This window comes from Heptranchias perlo, unplaced genomic scaffold (genome assembly GCF_035084215.1).
Source record: "Heptranchias perlo isolate sHepPer1 unplaced genomic scaffold, sHepPer1.hap1 HAP1_SCAFFOLD_60, whole genome shotgun sequence".
NCBI classification, from domain to species: Eukaryota; Metazoa; Chordata; class Chondrichthyes; order Hexanchiformes; family Hexanchidae; genus Heptranchias; species Heptranchias perlo.
In genome coordinates, this window is record NW_027139623.1 from 1,779,902 (window position 1) to 1,803,977 (window position 24,076).

At 46.5% G+C, this 24,076-nt stretch overlaps 1 protein-coding gene and 5 non-coding genes across 6 annotated transcripts in view; 4 read left to right on the plus strand and 2 right to left on the minus strand.

Annotated features, from left to right (window-relative positions):
• The window catches only part of LOC137316676 (zinc finger protein 850-like), a gene marked incomplete at its 5' end in the record, with an annotated part of 305,128 nt that overhangs the window by 268,172 nt on the left and 12,880 nt on the right, over positions 1–24,076 (minus strand). The window lies entirely within an intron of this gene.
• Positions 9,601–9,672, plus strand: trnaa-cgc (transfer RNA alanine (anticodon CGC)). Its single transcript has one exon. It is a non-coding gene; the product is annotated as a tRNA-Ala (tRNA).
• On the plus strand, positions 11,619–11,690 carry trnaa-ugc (transfer RNA alanine (anticodon UGC)). Its single transcript has one exon. It is a non-coding gene; the product is annotated as a tRNA-Ala (tRNA).
• trnaa-cgc (transfer RNA alanine (anticodon CGC)) lies at positions 12,547–12,618 on the minus strand. Its single transcript has one exon. It is a non-coding gene; the product is annotated as a tRNA-Ala (tRNA).
• On the plus strand, positions 13,863–13,934 carry trnaa-cgc (transfer RNA alanine (anticodon CGC)). Its single transcript has one exon. It is a non-coding gene; the product is annotated as a tRNA-Ala (tRNA).
• Positions 14,403–14,474, plus strand: trnaa-ugc (transfer RNA alanine (anticodon UGC)). The gene has a single exon. It is a non-coding gene; the product is annotated as a tRNA-Ala (tRNA).

Consider the following 24,076-nt stretch of genomic DNA (forward strand, 5'->3'; position numbering starts at 1 on the left):
ATTTCACCCCGTTCTTCAGCTCCTCTCTGAATTTAGTCTGGGTCACAGCATAAATACACGTGTTGGTGCAGGAACTGAGAAGTTGAAGCATGAATCCGGCTGACTCAATGTCACTGACCGTATAGTACTGGGTATTTGTTGTATACAGAGAGATAACATAAAAAACGAGTGTGCTCCATAACAATATAAAATTGCCTGATATACTGAAGAGTAAAATGATGGATTTCCTTCGGTTCTCCATCTCTGGATCCTTGTGATTCTCTCCATTGCTGCGGCCCCGGAGTCCCCTGCGGGCTCTATTGGCCGCTAAAATGTGGCTGACGGTGAGAACATTGAACAGCAAAATCAGAATGAATGGGAGACAAGGAGTTGAAACAACAGTAAACAAGACAAAAGTTACCCATACGGGTGAAGTGAAAAAGTTCGGTTTCAAGACACAACCCCGGGGTACATTGTCCATTATATATTCCGGATCAAATACAAAGTACCAGGGAATGTTTAGTAAACAGCTCAGCGCACTCACCACCCCGATAACAGCAGCCGCCGTTTTCTCAGTGCAATATTTTGTTTTCAGCTTCTGACAACTAATGGCCACAAATCGATCAAAGGTGAAAGCCACTGTGAGCCAGACAGAAATCTCGGTGGTTGCAAAAGTCAGGAAGTCAATGACCGAACACACGGGAGTAATTCTCAGGAATGAATTTGGGAAATAAATCAGTCCAATCCATTTCAATATCGGATCAGTGATAACGACCAGGAGATCGGCCGCCGCCATTCCCATCAGGTAGCGAGTGATACATTTGGAGAGTCCGCACTTTCCTCGGGACAGGATCACAATCGCCACCAAGTTAACTGTAAAAGAGAGAGAAAAGAAGCAGAGAAATTACTGATTAGACCTCGAGCGAAAGCAGCAGTTTGAGAGGATCTGGGGTGAAATTTCCAGCTTTGTTGCTGCATCAAACGGTGGAAACTGATTCACTGACCTGGGCAGCGCTTTCGGGCAGAGAAATGTTTTTAAACACAATGATCAATAATGAATTGGGAAATTGATACAGAGAGTGAATAAAGTGAGCACCAGATCCACTGGAAGGGCCGAGTGAGGGGACAGTGCCGGTGGGGAAGGGAGGCGGGATTTAAACACCGGGATTCCAACAGGTTAAATCCGGATTTGGGCTCCAGATGGACGGGAAAGTGAGCGAGGGACGAGAAGGTGAGGGGACAGGGGGAGGTTTGTTGCTCTGGGTGGAGAGAGCGGACTGGGGCTGGCACAAAACGGGAAAGACCGTGATCCGTGGGGGTGAGTTTGAGGCTTCGGACTGGATTAGAAGAGGCGACTGGAGGCCGAGCGAGCGAGTGCGTTTGGGAGGGAGACCAAGGAAAAGGACATGTATGAGCTGGAGGGGAATCAGTAGCAGATAGTTTGGGAAAGCGAATGAACTGAGGGAACGGAAGAGGAAACGGAGGATTCGATGCCGTGGGAGGAGAGGCTGGGATTCACAGGGAGAGACTGCAGCAGAGTGTTAGAGGACATCTAATCTACAGGTCCAGCTCACACAATCCAATTATTGAATTCAACCATTAATTTATGTGGTTATTAGTGTCAATGAACTGTTCGTTGGTTACATAATGTGTTCAATAAATTTTCTTTGCATAAACTAAAATTACATTAAAATACAATCATTGAATTCGCTTCGTTCTTTATTGAATAAAACTGACACATAGCTTCTGGAATACAATATCCTCATAATTCAATTCGATCAAGAAATCACTGATCCTATTCTTTAGATACATTTCAATTATGTTTATTTATTCAATCAGTAAACAAGTGAAAGGAACATTCACATAAACAGACCTAATACTGATAGTGATAAACACACCCGGAGAGAATACAATAAAACTCTCACAATCTGACAACATCCTGATGAAAAGTTCAAGTCACATTTCCACTTCATAATTGTACTGGAAGTTTCAGCAGTTCATTCCGATGAATTATTCACACCGCTGCTGCTCTCTCTCTCTCCCCTCGTTCTCCTTCTCTGTGTGTGTATCTCTCTCCTTGTCTCTCTTTTTCTGTTGTTCCTTCTCCCCCTATCTCTCGTTTTCCTGCTCAGTTTCTTTCTCAATCGCTCCTCTCTATTTCTCCGCACTCTCTCTACTCTCTTCCTCAATGCCCCTTTTCACATCCGAGTAAATCCGAACATCCTGCGCCTGCTTTCCCTTCACCAGCCCCTTGTTCAAACGATCTTGTTCTTAGTGTCAGTTTGTTCAATGGTGAAGCCTCTGTGAACAGTTTAATGTTTCTACAGATCATCCAAATCTCCACCTGTTCACCTACACTGTTCACTTCACCTACAATGCATGGAATAAACAGAATTGAAACCCTCTTCCAGACACACCTCACAATAATTGAAATTCCTTCTCCTGTAATTATAAAGTACAGCGTTAGATGGCGGCATTGTTCAATGAACAAAACGCCGACATCACCGCTGCCACTGATAATCCAAGGAGAAATAGAAAGGCTCCTGATTCCAACAGATAAAGTGCAAACTGATACAACATAACCTCAAAACATTAGAAAGGCTCCTGATTCCAACAGATAAAGTGCAAACTGATACAACATAACATCAAAACATTGCATTTTACAGTGAATTCATCGACAGTGAAGCAGAGAATGAGATGTGAAAGAATCAGCAGCAAACTCAGTTCAGTAGCCAGACATCTGAAGCGGTGTCAGATACACACACAATGAAATTATCTTTCATAACAGTGATAACCAATAAATACATTGAAATCCCTGTTAAACCGTACCATGTTATCGGGGAGGGAGGACATTGCGCGGCCTCCTTGTGACACCGAGACCGTGAGCTGTCTCATTATCAATCACTGAAAACACATTGATGAAAAAATATTCCAGGACAGGTTAGTTCCACAACATGAAACTGTTCACAGCTCCTGATGGTCTGAGACCAGCTCTTAGCCAAGACACCTGATTCCAATACATTCAGTACAGAGAATAATCCAGTAACAATGCCAGGGTTGGATATACAAGATCATAAGGCACACAATGCAGCTGCTATAAGACAACAATAGCAGAGACTTAGGACAATCGATCAACTGATAGAACAGAACAGTCCACTGTATAATACACGATGGGAGAAAAATAATGCCAAGTACAGCAGCAGAGTTAATACCGATTTAGACCATGAACAGCTGAGATAATGGCTTACCTGGAACTCCAACGGCTGCAAGGACAGGATAATAAATACATTCTATCTGATACATTATTGAATATCCCATTTCTGTGAGAAGCAGTAATGTCTGTTGGCCTGGAAACCGCAGCTCCGGCAGGCACTCTGTGTGGATTCATTACAGCGATCCCTGATTTATACAGGGTTACCCTGACACGGTTATACCCCTGACACGGTTATACCCCTGATCATTGCTATTAGTTACAGTCATTTGAACAAACACATTTCTTCAGCAGCTTTGCCCAAATGTAAGTGATGACGTGGATATATCACAAACTTCTCAAAGTTCAGAACCTTGTCTTAATGAGACTTCTCTCAGGAATAAAGTTAAAAGCTGTGCTCAGAAAGGACTGGTCCAACAATGAGCAGCTCCATTTACAGTTTTCAGATAATTGTATTGACCATGTTCACTCCTCCGATTCATTTATAAATGTTACAGATTTCTCCACATTGTGCATTGAATCCAGGGACACGAGCAAAACCGTTTCACTCTGTTCCTGCAGTTTCCCAGTTACAATATGAATTTTGAGTCTCTGACACGAAGACAGCCTCTAAAAGAGACACCATCCTTTCAGGCAGTGCTTGACAACACTCCGTGTGAAAAATATTCTCATTTCCCCTCTAGTTGTTTTGACAATTATTTTAAACCTATGACCTCTGGTTAACAATCCAGTTGCCAGTGCAAACAGTTTCCCCTATTTGCTCGATAAAAAACCCTCATTATATCGAACACCTTGATTAGGTCTTCCCTTGACCCTCTCTGATCTAAGGAGAACAATCCCAGCTTCTCCAATCCCTCCACATAACTGAAGTCCCTCATCCCTGGCATCACCCAGGTAAGCCTTCTCTGTACCCTGTCCAAGGCCTTGACATCCTTCTTAAAGTGTGGTGCCCAGTGTTGGACACAATACTCCAGCTGAGACCTAACCAGTGATTTGTAAAGGTTTAACATGATTTCCCTATTTGTGTATTCAATGCCCTTATTTACAAACGCATGCATCCCATACGGTTGCTTAACCGCCTTATCAACTTGCCCTGCAACTTTCAAAGATTTGTGAATTTGCGCTACCAGGTCCCTCTGCTCTTCCACCACCCTCAAAATAGTACATTGAGTTACAACGAAACTACAGCACTGAAACAGACCATTCGGCCCAATTGATTTATGCCAGCCTTTATGCTCCACATGAGCCTCCTCCCTCCCATAATCTAACCCAACCAGGATACCCTATTCCTTTCTCCCTCTTGTGCTTATCTAGCTTCCCCTTAAATGCATCTACGTTATTTGCCTCAACTATGTGATGGCGTATTCCACATTCTTACCACTCTTTGGGTGAAGAAGTTTCTCCTGAATACCGTATTGGATTTATTAGTGACTGTTTTATATTTATGACCTCTAACTATGGTCTCCCTCACAAGTGGAAACATTTTCTCTACGTCTACTCTATCAAAACCTATCATTAACTTGAAGACCTCTGTCAGGTCACCCCTCAGTCTTCTCTTTTCTAGAGTAAAGAGATCCATCCTGTTCAGCCTTTCCTGATAAGGATAACCTCTCAGTTCTGGTATCATCCTTGTGAATCATTGTTGCACCCTCTCCAATGCCTCTCTGTGCTTCCTATAATCTGGAGACCAGACTGTTTACAATAATGCAAGTGTGGCCTAACCAAGGCTCCGCACAAGTTTAACATAATTCTTTGATTATCAATTCTATCCCTCTAGAATTGAACCCCAGTGCTTGATTTGCCTTTTTTCTAACCTGCGTCACTACTTTTAGTGATTTGTGTATCTGTAGCCCAATAGTTTATTAAAATTTCAAACTATTCTTTATTTCATAAAATTTAAGAATACATACATTTCAATGTAAATGTCACAATTACCGTTCAAAACATTACAATACAGATCGTACAAGCTGTGACCTCATTATTACAATTCAACACACAGTACATATCTTCTAATACATGCTGTACAATACAAGGTGAAATGCCCTTACAACGTTGCCTTTCCCCATAGAGCCATCCCGTAGGCAGCACCTCGCTTCTGTGCGTCCCTCAGCACCAAATCCTGGACGTTGGAGAGTGCCAGTCGGCAACACTCGGTCATGGGCAGCTCCTTCAGCTGGAAGACCAACTGGTTTCGGGCGGACCAAAGGGCCTCCTTCACCGAGTTGATTGTCTTCCAGCAGCAGTTGATACCTGTCCCGGTGTGTATCCCGCGGAGCAGCTCTGGAGCACAGTGTTCTGTGTTACTAAGGTGTTGGGGATGAACCGGGGCAGATACCAACTCATGTCTCGCCACAAATTCTGCACAAAGGGGCAGCCCACCAGGACATGGACGATGCCCTCCTCCTCGCCGCAGCCTCAAGGGCAGCTTGCTGTGGTGCTGTGATTAGATCAGCGTTGGACGGACCACACTGGGAGATCCTTTCTCACCACCATCCAGGCTACATCCTGGCGCCTGTTGGTCAGTTCAGGCGACGAGACGATCTGCCAAATGGCATCGAACGTCTGGTCGGGGAACTGCCCGATCGGATCCACCCTTCCCTTTACTTGCAGGACTCCTAGAATGTTCCGTGCTGACCACTGTCTGACGGTCTTGTGGTCTTCAGGAACGTCCCCGACTGGTCCAGCTCGACGGAACGTCCTGCATCTGCTCAGCCAGCGTGGCCAGACCCAGCCTTCTCAGTGTGGTGGACTGGTAGAAACTCAGCATGTAGTGACACTTGGTATTTTTATGTACTCGGGATCTACACATATCCCGAGGCAGCCACACACAAAAGTGGCCATCAGCATCAGAGCGGCGTTGGGGACACCCTGCCCCCTTTGCCTGGGGGCTTGTACATGGGTTCCCTGCGGACGTGTTCTACCTTGGACCTCCAGACAAAGTGGTGGATAGCTCTGGCGACTGTGACGGCGGATCAGCGGGGAATGGGCCAGACCCTGGCCACGTGGAGCAACACTGCGAGTACCTCACACCTTATCACCAGGTTCCTGCCAGTTATGGAGAGGGAGCGTCCCATCCACATACCAAGCTTGTGTTTGGTGTTGGCGACCCGCTCCTCACAGTTCTTGGTGCAGGTCAGGGGTCCCTCGAACCAGATCCCCAGCACCTTCAGGTAGTCGGACCTGACGGTGAAGTGGAAAAGGGACCGGGCATCCCACCTGCTGAAGAACATGTCCTCACTCTTATTTCGTTCACTCTGGCACCCGAGGCCAGCTCAAAACGATGGCAGACGCCCACCAGCCTGTGTACCGACCGCTGATCGGAGCAGAAAACAGTGACATCGTCCATGTACAGGGAAGCTTTAATCTGAGAGCCTCCACTGGCTGGAATCGTCAACCTTCTGATACCTGTGTCCTTCCTGATGGATCTGGCAAACGGTTTCAAACAATATACGAACAAGTCCGTGGAGAGAGGACAACCCTGCCTGACTCTGGATCTAATCAGAAAGCTCTCTGACTCCAACCTGTTGATTCGGACTGCCCTATGGATGTCAACGTAGAGCAGTCGAATCGAATTGCGGATTCCCTCCCCAAAACCCATCATGTACGTCTGGGATATTCTGTCGAAGGCCTTCGCCTGATCCAGGCTGATGAGGCAGGTGTTCAACCCCCTGTCCTGCACAAGGGCGATCGTATCCCTGGGCGCCGCCAGGCTATCAGTGATCTTCCTGCCGGGTACAGTACAGGTCTGATCAGGGTGGATCACCTGTTCCAGAGCAGACTCGAGCCTGTGGGGGATGACCTTGGACAGAATCTTGTAGTCGACATTTAGGAAGGGAATGGGTTGCCAATCTTTGTAAATTCCCTTTGTCTCTCTCTCTCGCCTTCTGAACACCTTTGAGGATGAAGAAGCTCTTGATATTGGCCTTGATCATTTCCCACCGGTGCACCATGGAGTCGAAAAGGGGTTTCACGGTCCTCCAACCTGTTTAATCCCTCTTTCGTTCCTCGATGTTCTCCGGGGTCAACAGTCTCAAGTTCAGCTTCCAGATCCCCCTGCCCACCCTCTGGTCCACCTGCGATTGGCAGTCGGCCAGTAGGAGGCAGTGGTGAGAGAGGAACACCGGCTGGACGTCGATGGATCTGACCTTGAGCGTTGGGGACACAAATGGAAAGTCAATCCTGGACCGGACGGATCCGCCCGGCCTGGACCACGTGTATCTTTGCGGTGCTCCACCCGAAGAGATGCTGAAGACGTTGCAATGCTGTTACTGTTGACTGGGTTCAGCACCTTGTCCGTCCGAGGCACTTAGTTTCACTCAATCCACATTATCTTATGTCAAGGTCCGACGCCGCAGTCGCCAGTTTATAAGATCGATTCAGACTCGACACCAATAGTTACGATTAATCCTTTATTGAATGTAAGCAACTATCAATACACACAATTTTTCAGGCCATATTATTACTCAGAAGGACATGATACGAACCTCTATGCTTGCTTTGGATTGAAGCTGTACCCTCGGGTGGCTGCTTCTCCGTCTCTCTCTCTCTCGCCGTCTTGTCCTTCTATAAATTCAAATGTAAAACTAGAATTCTTTATACCGCTCATTTCATGCAAACTCTCCTTTATCTTTATTTGTTATTCACATTCCTTGACACCTATCAGAACTGCTCATGGTCTGTGCGGACTCAAGACCCTATATCTCGACATGCTCAAGGTCGACATATTCTCAATTCATTCTCAACACATTCTTAACACATTCACAATGTCGTCTATTATCTTCTGCAAAATGCTTGAACCCTGCAGTGTAAACAGTTTCCAGCATCACCTCGCTCAGTCTGACCTTCTGAATTCTGGTTAAGTTTTAACTCGGCCATTTCATGATCCTCAGCGACTATCCTCCGATTCCCAGCGATCTTATGTTTATAAGCGGGTGCTGTTTATGCATTAAGATGCCTAATGTAAACGTGAGTGGTTTCTCTGGTTTATATTTTGAAAACTCCTAATCTAAATGTATGCTTTACATGCTAAAAATGCCCAATCTTACACCAAGGTGTCTTTCGCCTCTCTCCCACCCGCCACCCACGGAAAGATGAATCATCTGAGGCTCCACAGCATTAAATTGTCCCGGAGCAAGACTTCATCTCACGGCCCCCTCAAGAGCTCAGCTCATAGCAGCCCCCGACTGACCGGAATGTGTGACGTTGCAATGTCGAGCGAACAATCGCAGTTCTCGGTCCTGTTTCTCGCTCTGTCATTCATACAACTCACTTCATGATTCAGAGGCTGGAGTTCAGCGGACAGGCGTTCAGACTACACAGAGGTAAGAATAGGTTGGATGTTAGGTGGTTCTTCATTTCCCAGCTATCAGTGAGTCTCTGGAATGCATTGCCGGCTGGTGTGGTGGGTGCTGACTCTCTCTCTCTGCCTTCTTGAGGGATCTGGACCGGTTCTTGACTGGGACAGAAATCGCATCATATAGAAGGTGAGTGGTTTTACAGTTAACCTACACATGGTCACTGTCATGTCCTGGACAGGTTTCGATCACCTGAAGATGTCGGGGAAGAATTTTCCAGAATTTTTTTTCTGGTTTGGAACCGCTCCCAGAAGATTACATGTTTCCGGTGGGCGGGGCGGGTGGTGTCGGTAGGAAGTGTCCAGTCACGATGCTCCGGGCATGTGAGACAGGATTGATGAACCAGCTGGTCTTTTCCTGACCATCATGTCCGTCAGTAACCTCAGCTCGTCAAGGTGTTTTTTGTGAAGTGATCTTTAAACACAAACTCACACCTGGCCCTTTAGAGTGAAATGAGACTCAATGCTGTCCGTGCCTCACCTTGCCCTACTCTGAAGCTGCAGGACTCGAAATATTCTTGCCGGCCTCTGCGACAATGTGCCTGAGCATTTCTAGTCCCGTCCAACCGTAATCAAAGTGACGGATAACGGGAGCGTTCGAAAAATGCGTCCTGAAATAGGAAGGGTGGTTACAGCACAGTTCAAGGAGTCTCTCCCCCCTTTTCCAGCCTTTCTTCTCAACTCCCCCTTTCTCATTAGACTAAGTGCCGAGGCCTGGTTTCTTCCGTTCACCCACAGTTGTATCAGGTCCGCATACTTCACCTTTCATTGTCTGGTTGCAGCAGAAAACTAGACGATTTTAAGCCCAGTATACAAAGTGTCAGCACCCACCACACCAACCGGCAATGCATTCCAGAGACTCACTATTCTCTGGGAAATGAAGAGCCGCCTAACATCCAGACTATTCTTCCCTCTGTGTGGTCGAAACGCCTGTTCCCTGCTCCGCCCCAAAATTTGAAACTGGAAATAATCCATCACGTGGCAGACCCACCATGGGTGGTCTCATAAAATGAGGACAATCAGTTCCTCTTTCCTTGGTTAGCTGCTTGCTTCATCTGGGGATATAGCTCAGTGGTAGAGCGCATGCTTCGCATGCATGAGGTCCTGGGTTCAATCCCCAGCATTTCCAAATATATTTTTCATCAGAATTATGCACGGAAAGGCGAATCGCGCTTGCTGAGCGCAGCGAGATCCAACTTCTGAGGCTCCACAAGCATCAAATTGTCTCGGAGCAGGACTTCATCTCACGGTCCCCTCAGCAGCTCAGCTCACAGCAGCCGCCGACTGACCGGAATGTGTGACAGTGCAATATTGAGCGAGCAGTCCCAGCTCTTGTTTGACGCTGTGTCATTCATCCATCTCACTTTATGATTCCGAGGTTGGATGTCAGCCTCGTCACTGACTATTGGCAATTGTATTTTTTTTATTTCCGCTGACGTTTTTTTTGGAAAGTTCGAAGTAAAGAGGAGCAGAAACCCCATGAACTGAAGCAGAGGTTGAACATGGTGAGCACCTGGAACGACTGGGCATCTGGTTGTCCGGGAGAGACAGAGCGGAAAGCCCACGTTTTTATTCTAAAGTTGAAGAGGCTTTGCTAAGGGGATGTAGCTCAATGGAAGAGCGCATTCTTTGCATGTATGAGGTCCCGGATTCAATCCCCGGCTTCTCCAAACGCTTTAAATTTCGAATTTTGAAACGATCCTCTTGTCCTCACCTCACCTTCACACACAAGGACAGGAAAGGGTTTCTTCACCTCGAGAAAAACCGAACGCTCTGCACACGATAAAATTCAATGGAAGCACACACGCGCCTTTGAAATGGCTCCCATCCCGGGGCTGGAGAGCGAGCCCAGAAATAATAACAGAGAAAATAGGATCACAAGTCGGACATTCGGCCCTTCGAACCTGCTCCGCCATTATATATGATCATGGCTGATCCTCTATCTCAATACCATATTCCCGCTCTCGCTCCATACGCTTTGATGCCTTCTGTGTGTCGAAATCTGTCTTTCGTAAATATATTCAATGACTTGGCCTCCACAGCCTTCTTTGATGGAGAATTCCACAGGTTCACTGCCCTCTGAGTGAAGAAATAGATTATTCCCAGTTTCACAGATTGGGGAGGAGCAGCGGACAGGCGTTCAGACTACACAGAGTTAGGAATAGTCTGGATGTTAGGCGGTTCTTCTTTTCCCAGAGAGTACTGAGTCTCTGGAATGCATTGCCGGCTGGTGTGGTGGGTGCTGACTCTCTCTTTGCCTTCTGGATGGATCTGGACCAGTTCTTGACTGGGGCAGAGATCGCATCATATAGAAGGTGAGTGGTTTTACAGTAAACCTACACATGGTCAGTGTGATGCACTGAACTCGATTCGATCGCCTGAAGGAGTCGGGGAGGAATTTCCCAGAATTTCCCCTCCTTATTGGCGCTGGATTTGTTTCTAGTTTGTCGCCGCTCCCAGGAGATTACATGTTTCCGGTGGGAGGGGCGGGTGGTGTCGGTAGGAAGTGTCCAGTCACGATGCTCCAGGCATGTGGGGCAGGATTGATGAACCAACTGGTCTTTTCCTGACCATCATGTCCGTCTGTAGCCCCAGATCGTCAAGGTGTTTTCAATGAAGTGATCTTTAAACACAAAACCACACCAGGGGCAAGTCCTGCATCCGTCTATGGTGAAATTATACTCAATGCTGTCTGTGTCTCACCTTACCCTCCTCTGAAGCTCCGGGACTCGAAATATACTTGCCGGCCTCTGCCACAATGTGCCTGAGGATTTCTAGTCCCGTCCAACCGTTGGAGCGTTCGAAAAATGTGCTCTGAAATCGGAAGGATGGTTACAGCACAGCCAAAGGAGACTCTCCCTCTCTCCCAGCCTTTCTTCTCAATGCCCCCTTTCTCATTACTCTGAGTGCTGAGGCCTGGTTTCTTCCGTTCACCCATAATTATATCAGGTCCGCAAACTTCATATTAATTTTATGTTTGGAGCAGAAAAGGAGATGAATTGATCCCCCAAAAAAACCTTATGTGACCTCATAAAATGAAGGAAATCAGCTCTTCGTTGGAATGTGCTCTTATCTGGGGATGTAGCTCAGTGGTAGAGCGCGTGCTTTGCATGTATGAGGTCCTGGGTTCAATTCCCAGCATCTCCAAAGCTATTTTTTCACCAGAATTACCCACAGAAAGGCGAATCTTGATTTCGATGTTCCGCGAATTCCAACCTCTGAGGCTCCACAAGCATTAAATTGCCCCTGAGCAGGATTTCATCTCACGGTCTCCTCAGCAGCTCAGTTCACAGCAGCCGCCGACTGATCGGAATGTGTGACGGTGCAATGTCCAGCGAGCAGTTGGAAGAACAGCGACCTGAAACAGAAATGCTGGTCGGCAGAGCCCGAGGAGACTCACCTCTCCCCCAGACTTTCTTCCCAACGCTCCCTTTCTCATTTCTCTGAGTGACGAGACCTGGTTTCTTCTGCTTACCCAGCGGGTACGGTATTATTGTGGTTAGTTTACTGGACTGGTAATCCAGAGGCCTGGAATAATAATCCCGCCACGGCAGCTGGGGAATTCAATTTAAATTATTTAAAAATTGAATTAATTGAATAAAATCTGTAATTAAAATTCTAGTATCAGGTCCGCAGACCTCAGGTATCTCCTATGCTTAAAAGAGGAAATGCTTTTCAGCACAGTAAATCCTCGGATGACCTTAGGAAAGTGAGGCACTCAGTCCTTTGACACTTGGTTAGAGGTCGTTATTATCTGGTGTTGGAGCTCAGTGATAGACCGCATGCTTCGCGTGTATGAGGTCTCAGTTTCTATGCCCAAGCACTTTACCTTTTGAATTCTGGTCAGTCGGCGGCTGTTCTGAGCTGAGCTGCTGAGGGGACCGTGAGATGAAGTCCTGCTCCGGGACAATTAAATGTTTGTGGAGCCTCAGAAGTTGGAACTCACTGCGCTCAGAAAGCGAAATTCGCCTTTCCGTGCGTAATTCTGATGAAAAAATATTTTTGGAGAAGCTGGGGATTGAACCCAGGACCTCATACATGCGAAGCTTGCGCTCTACCACTGAGCTACATCCCCAGATAAAATCAATAGCTACCCAAGGAAAGAAGAACTGATCGTTCTCATTTTATGAGCCCGTCCAAGGTGGGTCTGCCACGTGATTGATTATTTGCAGTTTCAAAGATTGGGGCGGAGCAGGGAACAGGCGTTTCGACTACACAGAGGTAAGAATAGTCTGTATGTCAGGCGGTTCTTCATTTCCCAGAGAGTAGTGAGTCTCTGGAATGCATTGCCGGCTGGTGTGGTGGGTGCTGACTCTCTCTCTGCCTTCTCGAGGGATCTGGATCTGTTCTTAACTGGGGCAGAGATCGCATCATATAGAAGGTGAGTGGTTTTACACTTAACCTTCGCATGGTCACTGTCATGTCCTGGACTGGTTTCGATCGTCTGAAGATGTTGGGGAAGAATTTTCCAGAAATTGGCCCTGTATTTTTTTCTGGTTTGTAACCGCTCCCAGGAGATTACATGTTTCCAGTGGGTGGGGCGGGTGGTGTCAGTAGGAAGTGTCCAGTCACGATGCTCCGGGCATGTGGGACAGGATTGATGAACCAGCTGGTCTTTTCCTGACCATCATGTCCGTCAGTAACCTCAGTTCGTCAAGGTGTTTTTTGTGAAGTGATCTTTAAACACAAACTCACACCTGGCCGTCTCTAGTGAAATGAGACTCAATGCTGCCTGTGCATCACCTTACCCTCCTCTGAAGCTCAGGGACTCGAAATATTCTTGCCGGCCTCTGCTACAATGTGCCTGAGCATTTCGAGTCCCGTCCAACCGTAAGCAAAGTGACTGATAACGGGAGCGTTCGAAAAATGCGCCCTCAAATAGGAAGGATGTTTACAGCACAGTTCAAGGAGTCTCTCCCCACTTTCCCGGCCTTTCTTCTCAACTCCCCCTTTCTCATTAGACTAAGTGCCGAGGCCTGGTTTCTTCCGTTCACCCACAGTTGTATCAGGTCCGCAAACTTCATCTTTAATTGTCTGCTTGGAACAGAAAACTCGATGATTTTAAGCCAAGTATACAAAGTGTCAGCATCCACCAGACCAGCCGGCAATGCAATCCAGAGACTCACTACACTCTGGGAAATAAAGAACCGCCTAACATCCAGACGATTCTTCCATCTGTGTCGTCTCAACGCCTGTTCCCCGCTCCTCCCCAATCTTTGAAACTGGAAATAATCCATCACGTGGCAGACCCACCATGGGTGGTCTCATAAAATGAGGATAATCCGTTCTTCTTTCGTTGGGTAGCTATTTATTTCATCGGGGGATGTAGCTCAGTGGTAGAGCGCATGCTTCGCATATATGAGGTCCTGGCTTCAATCCCCAGCATCTCCAAAAATATTTTTCATCAGAATTACGCACGGAAAGGCGAATCGCGCTTTCTGAGCTCAGCGAGTTCCAACTTCTGAGGCTCCACAAGCATTAAATTATCCCGGAGCAGGACTTCATCTCACGGTCCCCTCAGCAGCTCAGCTCATAACAGCCGCCGACTGACCGGAATATGTGACAGTGCAATTTCTAGCGAGCAGTCCCAGCTCTTGTTTGACGCTGTGTCATTCATCCATCTCACTTTATGATTCAGAGGTTGGATGTCAGCCTCGTCACTGACTATTGGCAATTGTATTTTTTTATTTCCGCTGACATTTTTTTGGAAAGTTCAAAGTAAAGAGGAGCAGAAACCCCGTGAACTGAAGCAGAGGTTGAACATTTGGAGCACGTGTGATGACTGGGCATCTCGTTGTCCGGGAGAGACGGAGCTGAAATCCCACTTGTTTATTTCTAAAGTGGAGCAGACTTTGCAGAGGGGATGTAGCTCAGTGGAAGAGCGCATGCTTTGCATGTATGAGGTCCCGGGTTCAATCCCCGGCATTTCCAAATTATTTATGTTTGAAATTTTGAAAAGACCCTCTTGTCCTCACCTCACCTTCACACACAAGGACAGGAAAGGGTTTCTTGACCTCGAGAAAAGGCAAATGCTCTGCACAGGATAAAATTCAATGGAAGCGCGCACGCGCCTTTGAAATGGCTGCCGTCCTGGGGCTGGATTGCGTGCGGAGTTATTAAAACATCGAAAATAGGATCACGAGTCGGACCTTCGAGCCTGCTCCGCCATTCAATCGGATCATGGCTGATCCTCTATCTCAATACCATATTTCCGCGCTCTCCCCATACCCCTTGATGCCTTGTGTGTGTCGAAATCTCTCTATCTGCTTCTTAAATATATTCAGTGACTTCGCCTCCACAGCCTTCTGTGGTCGAGAATTCCACAGGTTCACCACCATCCAGTTTCACAGGTTGGGGAGGAGCAGCTGACAGGCGTTCAGACCACACAGAGGTAAAAATATTCTTAATGTTCGGTGATTCTTCTTTTCCCAGAGAGTAGTGAGTCTCTGGAATGCAATTCTGGCTGGTGTGGTGGGTGCTGACTCCCTCCGCGTTCTCGAGGGATCTGGGCCATTTCTTGACTGGGGCAGAGATCGCATCATATAGAAGGTGAGTGGTTTTACAGTTAACCTGCACATGGTCAGTGTGATCCACTGAACTCGATTCGATCGCCTGAGGGAGTCGGGGAGGAATTTCCCAGAATTCGCCCTCATTATCGGCTTTTGATTGTTTTTCTGATTTGTAACCGCTCCCAGGAGATTACATGTTTCCGGTGGGTGGGGCGGGTTTTGTAGGGAGGAAATGTCTGGTCACGATGCTCTAGGCATGTGGGGCAGGATTGATGAACCAACTGTTTTCCCGCCCGTCATGCCGGTCTATAACCCCAGATCGTCAAGGTGTTTTCAGTGAAGTGATCTTTAAACACAAACCTACACCTGGGGCAAGTCCTGCATCCGTCTATAGTGAAATGAGACGCAATACTCTCCAGGCCTTAAGTTGCTCTCCTCTGAAGCTCAAGGACTCGAAATATTCTTGCCGGCCTCTGCTACAATGTGCCTGAGCATTTCTAGTCCCGTCCAATCAGAGGCAAAGTGACTGATAACGTACGAAAATTGCGCCCTCGAATAGGAAGGATGGTTACAGCAGAGCCCATGGTGGCTCTCCCCCTCTCCCAGTCTTACTTCTCAACGCCCCCTTTCTCATTACTCAGAGTCTCTGAGTATATCAGGTCCGCATACCTCGGTATAGTTGTCTGCTTGGAGTACAAAAGGAGATGCTTTTCAACCCAGTAAATCCTCGGATGGCCTTAGGAAAGTGAGGCACTGAGTCCTTTTATATTTGGTTAGAGGTCTTCCCTATCTGGTGATGTAGCTCAGTGATAGATCGCGTGCTTCGCGTGTATGAGGTCCCGGGTTCTCTCTCCAAGCACTTTATGGTTCCAGTTTTGAATTCTGGTCAGTCGGCGGCTAGTATGAGCTGAGCTGCTGAGGGGACCGTGAGATGAAGTCCTGTTCCGGGACAATTGAATGTTTGTCTCAGAAGTTGGAACTCGCTTCCCTCTGAAAGCACGATTCATCTTTCTGTGGGACATTCTGGTGAAGATAAATGTTGGAGATGTTAGATATTGAACCCAGAAATATATACACGCAAAGCAGGCGCTATACCACTGAGCTACAACCCCGAATCTAATAGAACTATAACCAAGGGTACAAGGACTGAGTGTTCACTGTCTTAAGACCACCCAATGATTTACTGGGTTGAAAGTCATCTCCTCTTGTGCTCCAAGCGGACAACAGCCACCTAGACACGTAGCAGACGGCTGGACGGGACTAGAAATTCTCAGGCACATTGTAGCAGAGGCCTGCAAGAATATTTCGAGCCCTTGAACTTCAGAGGAGAATAACGTGAGACGCAGAGACATTGAGTCTCGTTTCACTAAAGACAGACGCAGCACATGCCCCAGGTGTGGGTTTGTGTGAAGATCGTTTCGTTGAAAACACCATGACGAGCTGGGGATGTAGACGAACATACGGAAATGACGGGCAGTAAAAGACCAGCTGGTCCATCAGGCCTGCCCCTCACTCGGGATTGCTGGAGCATCATTACTGACACTTACTCCCCCTCACCCGCCCGCAGACATGTAATCTCCTGGGAGAGACAAAGATCCTGAGAAAAATCCAGGGCCTTTAAGGGATAGAATACACTGGAAAATTCCTCCCCCACCTCCTCAGGTGATCGAAACCAGTCCAGGAGATCACATGGATCGTAGGGACACTAACTGTAAATCCTCTTACCTTTTATATATTGTGACCTCTGCCCCAGCCAAAAACCGGTCCAGCTCCCTGGAGAAGGCAGGCAGAGAGTCAGAACGCACCGCACCAGCCAGCAACGCATTCCAGAGGCTCACTACTCACTGGGAAAAGGAGAACCGCCTAAAATCCACCCTATTCCAACCTCTGCGTAGTCTAAACTCTTGTCCCAGGTCCTCCCCAATCTGTCAAAGTGGAATAATCTCTCACTGGGCCCGCAATCCAGCCCTGGGTTCGAAACCATTGATACGGTGCGTGCGCTCTTCCATTGAATGCTATCCTGTGCCGAGCATTAGGTTTTTCACGAGGTAGCGGAAGTCTTGCCTGTCCTTGTGTTTAAAGGTGAGGCGAGCCTCAGAGGATCTTTTCACAATTGTAGCCAAAATTCGAAACATAAACAGTGAGCAGGATAGTAGCCGACTTCAGGAGTACATAGAAAGACTGACAAAATGGGCAGACACATGGCAGTTGAAATTTAATGCGGATAAGAGTGAATTCATGCACTTTTGGAGGAACCACGTGTGGAGCCAGTAGCATCTAAATGGTACTATTTTGAGGGGGTGGAAGAGCAGTGGGACCTGGGGGTGTATATTCACCAATCTTTGAAGGTGACAGGGCAAGTTAAAAAATGGTACTATTTTCAGTAGATCCAAGAGCAGAGGGGCCTGGGTGTGCATATTTACAAATCGTTGAAGGCGACAGGGCCAGTTGAACAGGCGGCTATGAAAGTGAATGGGACACTTGGCTTTCTAAATAGTGGCATTGAAAACAAACACAAGGAAGTCACGCTGCACTGGTTAGGCCTCAGCTTGAGTGTTGTGTACAATTCTGGACAGTGCACTTTAGGAAAGATGGCAAGGCCTTGGAGAGGGTACGGAGGAGCTTGATCAGGATGATGCCAGGGAAGAGGGACTTCCGTTATGTGGAGAGATTGGAGAATCTGGGTTTGTTCTCCTTGGAGCAGAGAAGCTTGAGTGGAGACCTAATAGAGGTATTCAAAATAATGAGGGGTTTGGGCAGCCAAAAAGGGAGAAACTGTTTCCACCGGCAAGTGGGTCAATAACCAAAGGACAGAGATTCAAAATAATTGGCAAAAGAACTAGAGGGGAAATGAGGAGAAATGTTTTCCCATCCTCGCTGGTAAAAACAAGCTGCTGGAACTTTTCACTCTCTCTCCTTTCCCTCTCTCTCTTTCCCATGGTTCAAACAAACTGTTGCTGCAGCATCTGAAGTTTACGACAGTTTCCCACAGACTTCAATTCCTAGCTCGGCAGCTGTCTTAACTTTAACCTCGCCGCTTACCTCAGTGCAAGTTCATCGTCTCAGTTAGTCTTCTAAACAATCTGAAGCAATAATAAAACCTTTCGAACTTGCTCAATCTTCCCAGAATGCAGTCTTGAATAGTCAAGTCTAACAGCTCTGTGTTCCATCCTGTGTTGAACCAAACTCTGCTCCTTTAGCAAGTGAAAGATCCATATTGAAAAGTCCAAAATCCTTCACGAGGTAACCATATATTTAATCAAGTGTTTATTACGAGCCTGAGCTCGGATCAGACTTCTGTGTGGGGGAACACGTGGGCAACAGTGACGACACTACTATAAGGTTTCGATTGGCTGTTAGTAGCAAATGCACTGAAAATTTACAACTCAGAGAAATAACGACTTGCATTTAAACAGCGCATTTAACCCCGCATAGATAATTAGACCAATCCGATTTACTGAGGTATAATCAGACAAATATGGAACTCCAGCTGAAGAAGGAGATATTTGGCGCCATGAGAAAATCATGACACAAGAGATGGCTTTCATGGAAGGTCTGAAAGAAGGAAAGGACTTGCGTTTATACAGCGCCTTTCAAGACCCCCAGACGTCCCAAAATGCTTTACAGTCAATGAAGTGCACTTTGAAGTGTAGTCACTGTGGTAATGTGGGAAACGCGCCAGCAAATTTGCACACAGCAAGCTCATACAAACTGCAATGAGATAAATGACCAAAGAATCGGTTTCAGTTCTATTAGTTGAGGGATAAATATTGCCCAGGTCACTGGGGAGAACTCCTCTGTTTATTCTCGAATATTGCCGTGTGATCTGTTATATCTACCTGAGAAGGTAGATGGGCCTTCCGTTTAACGCGTCTTACGTCAGTCGATATCTCCGACAGTGCAGTGCTGCCTCAGTACTGCACTGTAGTGTCAGCTTGGATTATGTGTTCAAGTCTCTGGAGTGGGACTAAAACTCACAACTTTCCAACTCAGAAGCGAGACCGCTACCACTGAGCCATGCCTGATACCAGAAAGGGGGAGAGGGAGATGGAGGGGCATAGGGAGGGCATTCTGGAGCGTGGATATGGCTGAAGGCACGGCTGTCAAAAGTAGAGCAAATTAACTGTGGATGCACAAGCGCGTGAGGTGGGGGAATGGCTGCAGGGCTGGAGGAGGTTACAGAGATAGGGAGGTATTTGGCATTGGCTGCAGGGCTGGAGGAGGTTACAGAGATAGGGAGGGGTGAGGCCCTAGTGGATTTAAGTGCAAGGAACAATAAAAAATAAACTACAGGCTTCGGAGACTGGAAGCCAATGCAGGTCAGTAAGGACTGGGTGATTGGTGAGGGACTCACCAATCAAAAAGAGAGGGTTGGAGATGGAATCAGTGGCAAGGATGTGGAGATTGGGAGGGGGTCAAAGATCTTGACTTCACAATTTTTAACTGGTGTAAATTATGGCTCCTCCAAAACAGAATGCTGCTATGACAACACAAAGACATTGGAAGGGTCAAGAGAGGCGGTGGTTTTGTCAGCGTAAAGCTGAAAGCTGGTCCATGTCTGCGGACAATGTCACCAAAGGGCATCATGCAGATGAGGAAGAGGAGGGAGCAAAGGATTGAACCTTTAGAGACATCAGATATAACGGTGATAGGGTGGGAAGAGAAGCTTCTCCTGGCTATGATCAGATAGGTGAGTGGAACCAAGCGAGGGATATCCGACCAAAAGAGGCCAATGATCGATGAATGAGGAGGTCACGGGTGGGTTTCCTGTAGGTGTGGAGGAGAGGGCGGAGATGGGGAGGGGTGGGCCATGGAGGGATTTAAACCCCATGCTGAAAATGTTAAACGTCAGGCAATCGGGAAGTGGGAGGCAGTGAGGGTAATGGGGCCAAGCAGGACCTGGTGCTGGTTGGAAGGAGGAGGCTGAATGACCGGACAGGCGTGCATTGGAGGAATGGAGTCTGGAGGGTCAGAGACATTAATGAGGGTTTGAATGGCAATATGCTGAGGAAGGAATGGAGGCGGGTGAGGGAAGCACGGGGCCTTTGTGATGGAGGTCAAATCGGGTCATGAGCTCAGCTCGGGGTTGCACGGGAACAATTTTACTGCAGCCTTCAACCAAAATAAAATAAACGGGTAAATATCTGCAGGAAAATAACGGAGAGAGGAATGGCAATGAAACTCTTTCAGTGACCCCTGAAATCACGCACAGTCCTAAGCGTGACCTTGAACTGTCCCCGTGTCAGAGACTCAAAATACATATTTTAACTGGGAAACTGCAGGTACATAGTGAAACGGGTCTGCTTTTGTCCTTGGATTCAGTGTAGACGCGGTGAAATCTGTAAAATTTATAAATGAATGGGCAGGAGTGAACATAAGAACATAAGAACATAAGAACATAAGAAATTGGAGCAGGAGTAGGCCAATCGGCCCCTCGAGCCTGCTCCGCCATTCAATAAGATCATGGCTGATCTGATCCCAACCACAAATCTAAAGAACACAAGAAGTCGGAGCAGGACCCGGCCAAACAGCCCCTGGGCCCTCTCCGCCACCCACAGGGCATTGACCGATCCGAACTCAGCTTCATGTCCAATTTCACGCCCGCTCCCCATAACCCCTAATTCCCTTTACTTCTAGGAAACTGTCTATTTCTGTTTTAAATTTATCTAATGATGTAGCTTCCACAGCTTCCTGGGGCAGCAAATTCCACAGACCTACTACCCTCTGAGTGAAGAAGTTTCTCCTCATCTCAGTTTTGAAAGAGCAGCCCCTTATTCTAAGATTATGCCCCCTAGTTCTAGTTTCACCCATCTTTGGGAACATCCTTACTGCATCCACCCGATCAAGACCCTTCACAATCTTATATGTTTCAATAAGATCGCCTCTCATTCTTCTGAACTCCAATGAGTAGAGTCCCAATCTACTCAACCTCTCCTCATATGTCCGCCCCCTCATCCCCGGGATTAACCGAGTGAACCTTCTTTGTACTGCCTCGAGAGCAAGTATGTCTTTTCTTAAGTATGGAGACCAAAACTGTATGCAATATTCCAGGTGCGGTCTCACCAATACCTTATATAACTGCAGCAATACCTCCTTGTTTTTATATTCTATCCCCCGAGCAATAAAAGCCAACATTCCGTTGGCTTTCTTGATCACCTGCTGCACCTGCATACCAACTTTTTTGATTTTCTTGCACTCGGACCCCCAGATCCCTTTGTACTGCAGTACTTTCCAGTCTCTCGCCATTAAGAAAATAACTTGCTCTCTGATTTTTCCTGCCAAAGTGCATAACCTCACATTTTCCAATATTATATTGCATCTGCCAAATCTCCGCCCACTCACCCAGCCTGTCTATATCCCCTTGCAGGTTTTTTTGTCCTCCTCACTCTCTACTTTCCCTCCCATCTTTGTATCATCTGCAAATTTTGATATGTTGCACTCGGTCCCCTCCTCCAAATCGTTAATATAGATTGTAAAGAGTTGGGGACCCAGCACCGACCCCTGTGGAACACCACTGGTTACTGGTTGCCAGTCCGAAAATGAACCATTTATCCCAACTCTCTGCTTCCTGTTCGATAACCAATCCTCCACCCATGCCAGAATATTACCCCCAATCCCGTGATTTTTTATCTTAAGTAATAATCTTTTATGTGGCAACTTGTCGAATGCCTTCTGGAAGTCTAAATACACTATGTCCACTGGTTCCCCTTTATCCACCCTGTACGTTATATCCTCGAAGAACTCAAGCAAATTTGTCAGACATGACTTCCCCTTCATAAAGCCATGCTGACTTTGTCCTATTAAATTATGCTTATCTAAATGTTCCGTTACTGTCTCCTTAGTCAATACAATTATATGAAAACTGCAAATGGAGCCGCTCATGATTGTTGGACCAGTCCTTTATGAGCACAGCTTTTAACTTTATTCCTGAGAGAGGTCTCATTAAGATAATGTGCTGGACTTTGAGATGTTTGTGATATATTCTCGTCATTATTTACATGGGAGACAAAGCTGCTGATGTAATGTGTTTGTTCAGGTGACTGTAACTAATAGCAATGATCAGGGGTATAACCGTGTCAGTGGAGATTAATCCCCTGTATAAATTAAGCTCGTTGCAATGTATCAGCCCAGAGTGCCTTCTGGAGCTGCGGTTTTCAGATCAACAGAAGTCACCGCTTCTCACAGAAATGGAATATCCAGTATTGTTGCAGATCGAACGCATTTACTATCCTGTTCTTGCAGCCATTGGAGTTCCAGGTAAGCCGTCATCTCATCTGTGAATATTGCAAATCGGTGTTAACTGTGCTGCTGTATTTGGCTAATTATTCTTTCTCCCACTATGTTTTGCGCAGTCACCTCTTCTCTTATATCAGTTGAATGATGGAAGGTTTAAAGTCTCTGCTCTTTCAGTCTTGCAGGAGCTGCATTATATCTGTAATGAACATTGTATATCCAACCCTTGCACTGTTACTGGATTGTTCTCTGTACTGAATATATTGTTGAATAATGGTATGTCATTAAATTCAAAACGCTTGGTCTTGTAGGAGCTGCATTATATCTATTATAGGAACATAGGAGCAGGAGTAGGCCATTCAGTCCCTCGTGCCTGCTCCGCCATTCGATCAGATCATGGCTGATCTATGATCTAGCTCCATATACCTGCCTTTGGCCCATATCCCTTAATACCTTTGGTTGCCAAAAAGCTATCTATTTCACGTTTAAATTTAGCAATTGAGCTAGTATCAATTGCCGTTTGCGGAAGAGAGTTCCAAATCTCTACCACCCTTTGTGTGTCGCAATGTTTTCTAATCTCGCTCCTGAAAGGTCTGGCTCTAATTTTTAGACTGTGCCCCCTACTCCGAGAAACCCCAACCAGCGGAAATAGTTTCTCTCTATCCACCCTATCCGTTCCCCATATTATCTTATAAACTTCGATCAGATCACCCCTTAACCTTCTAAACTCTAGAGAATACAACCCCAATTTGTGTAATCTCTCCTCGTAATTTAACCCTTGGAGTCCGGGTATCATTCCAGTAAACCTACGCTGCACTCCCTCCAAGGCCAATATGTCCTTCCGAAGGTGCGGTGCCCAGAATTGCTCACAGTACTCCAGGTGTGCTCTAACCAGGGTTCTGCATGATTTTATGATCTTTGCATATCCAACCCTGGCATTGTTACTGGATTATTCTGTGCACTGAATTTATTGTGGAATAATGGTCTACCCTTCAAACGGTCGGACCTGTAGCAATTGCATTTTATCTATAGTGAACGTTGTTTATCCAACCCTGGCTTTGTTACTCGATTATTCTCTGCACTTGAAGCATTGGAATCAGATGTCTGGGCTAAGAGCTGGCATCAGACCATCAGGAGCTGTTAACAGTTTCATGTTGTGGAACTAATCTGACCTGGAATTTTTTTCATCAATGTGTTTTCAGTGATTGGTAATGAGACAGCTCACGGTCTCAGTGTTAGAAGGAGGCAGCGCAATGTCCTCCCCCCACAATAACATGGTTCAGTTTAACTGGGATTTCAATGTATTTATTAGTTATCACTCTTATGAAATATTATTTCATTGTGTGTGTATCTGAAGAAGCTCCAGAGTTCTGGTTACTGAACTGAGTTTGCTGCTGATTCTTTCACATCTCATTCTCTGCTTCACTGTCGATGAATTCACTGTAAAATGCAATGTTTTGAGGTTATTTTGTATCAGTTTGCACTTTATCTGTTGGAATCATGAGCCCTTCTATTTATCTGTAGATTTTTTGCAGCAGCGGTGATGTTGGCGTTTTGTTAATTGAACAATGCCGCCATCTAACGCTTTACTTTGTAATTCAGGAGAAGGAATTTCAATTATTGTGAGGTGTGTCTGGAAGAGGCATTCGATTGTCTTTATTCCTTACATTGCAGATGAAGTGAACAGTGTAGGTGAACAGGTGGAGACTTGAATGATCTGTAGAAACATTAAACTTTTCACAGAGGCTTCACCATTGAACAAACTGACATTAAGAATAGGATCGTTGGAAC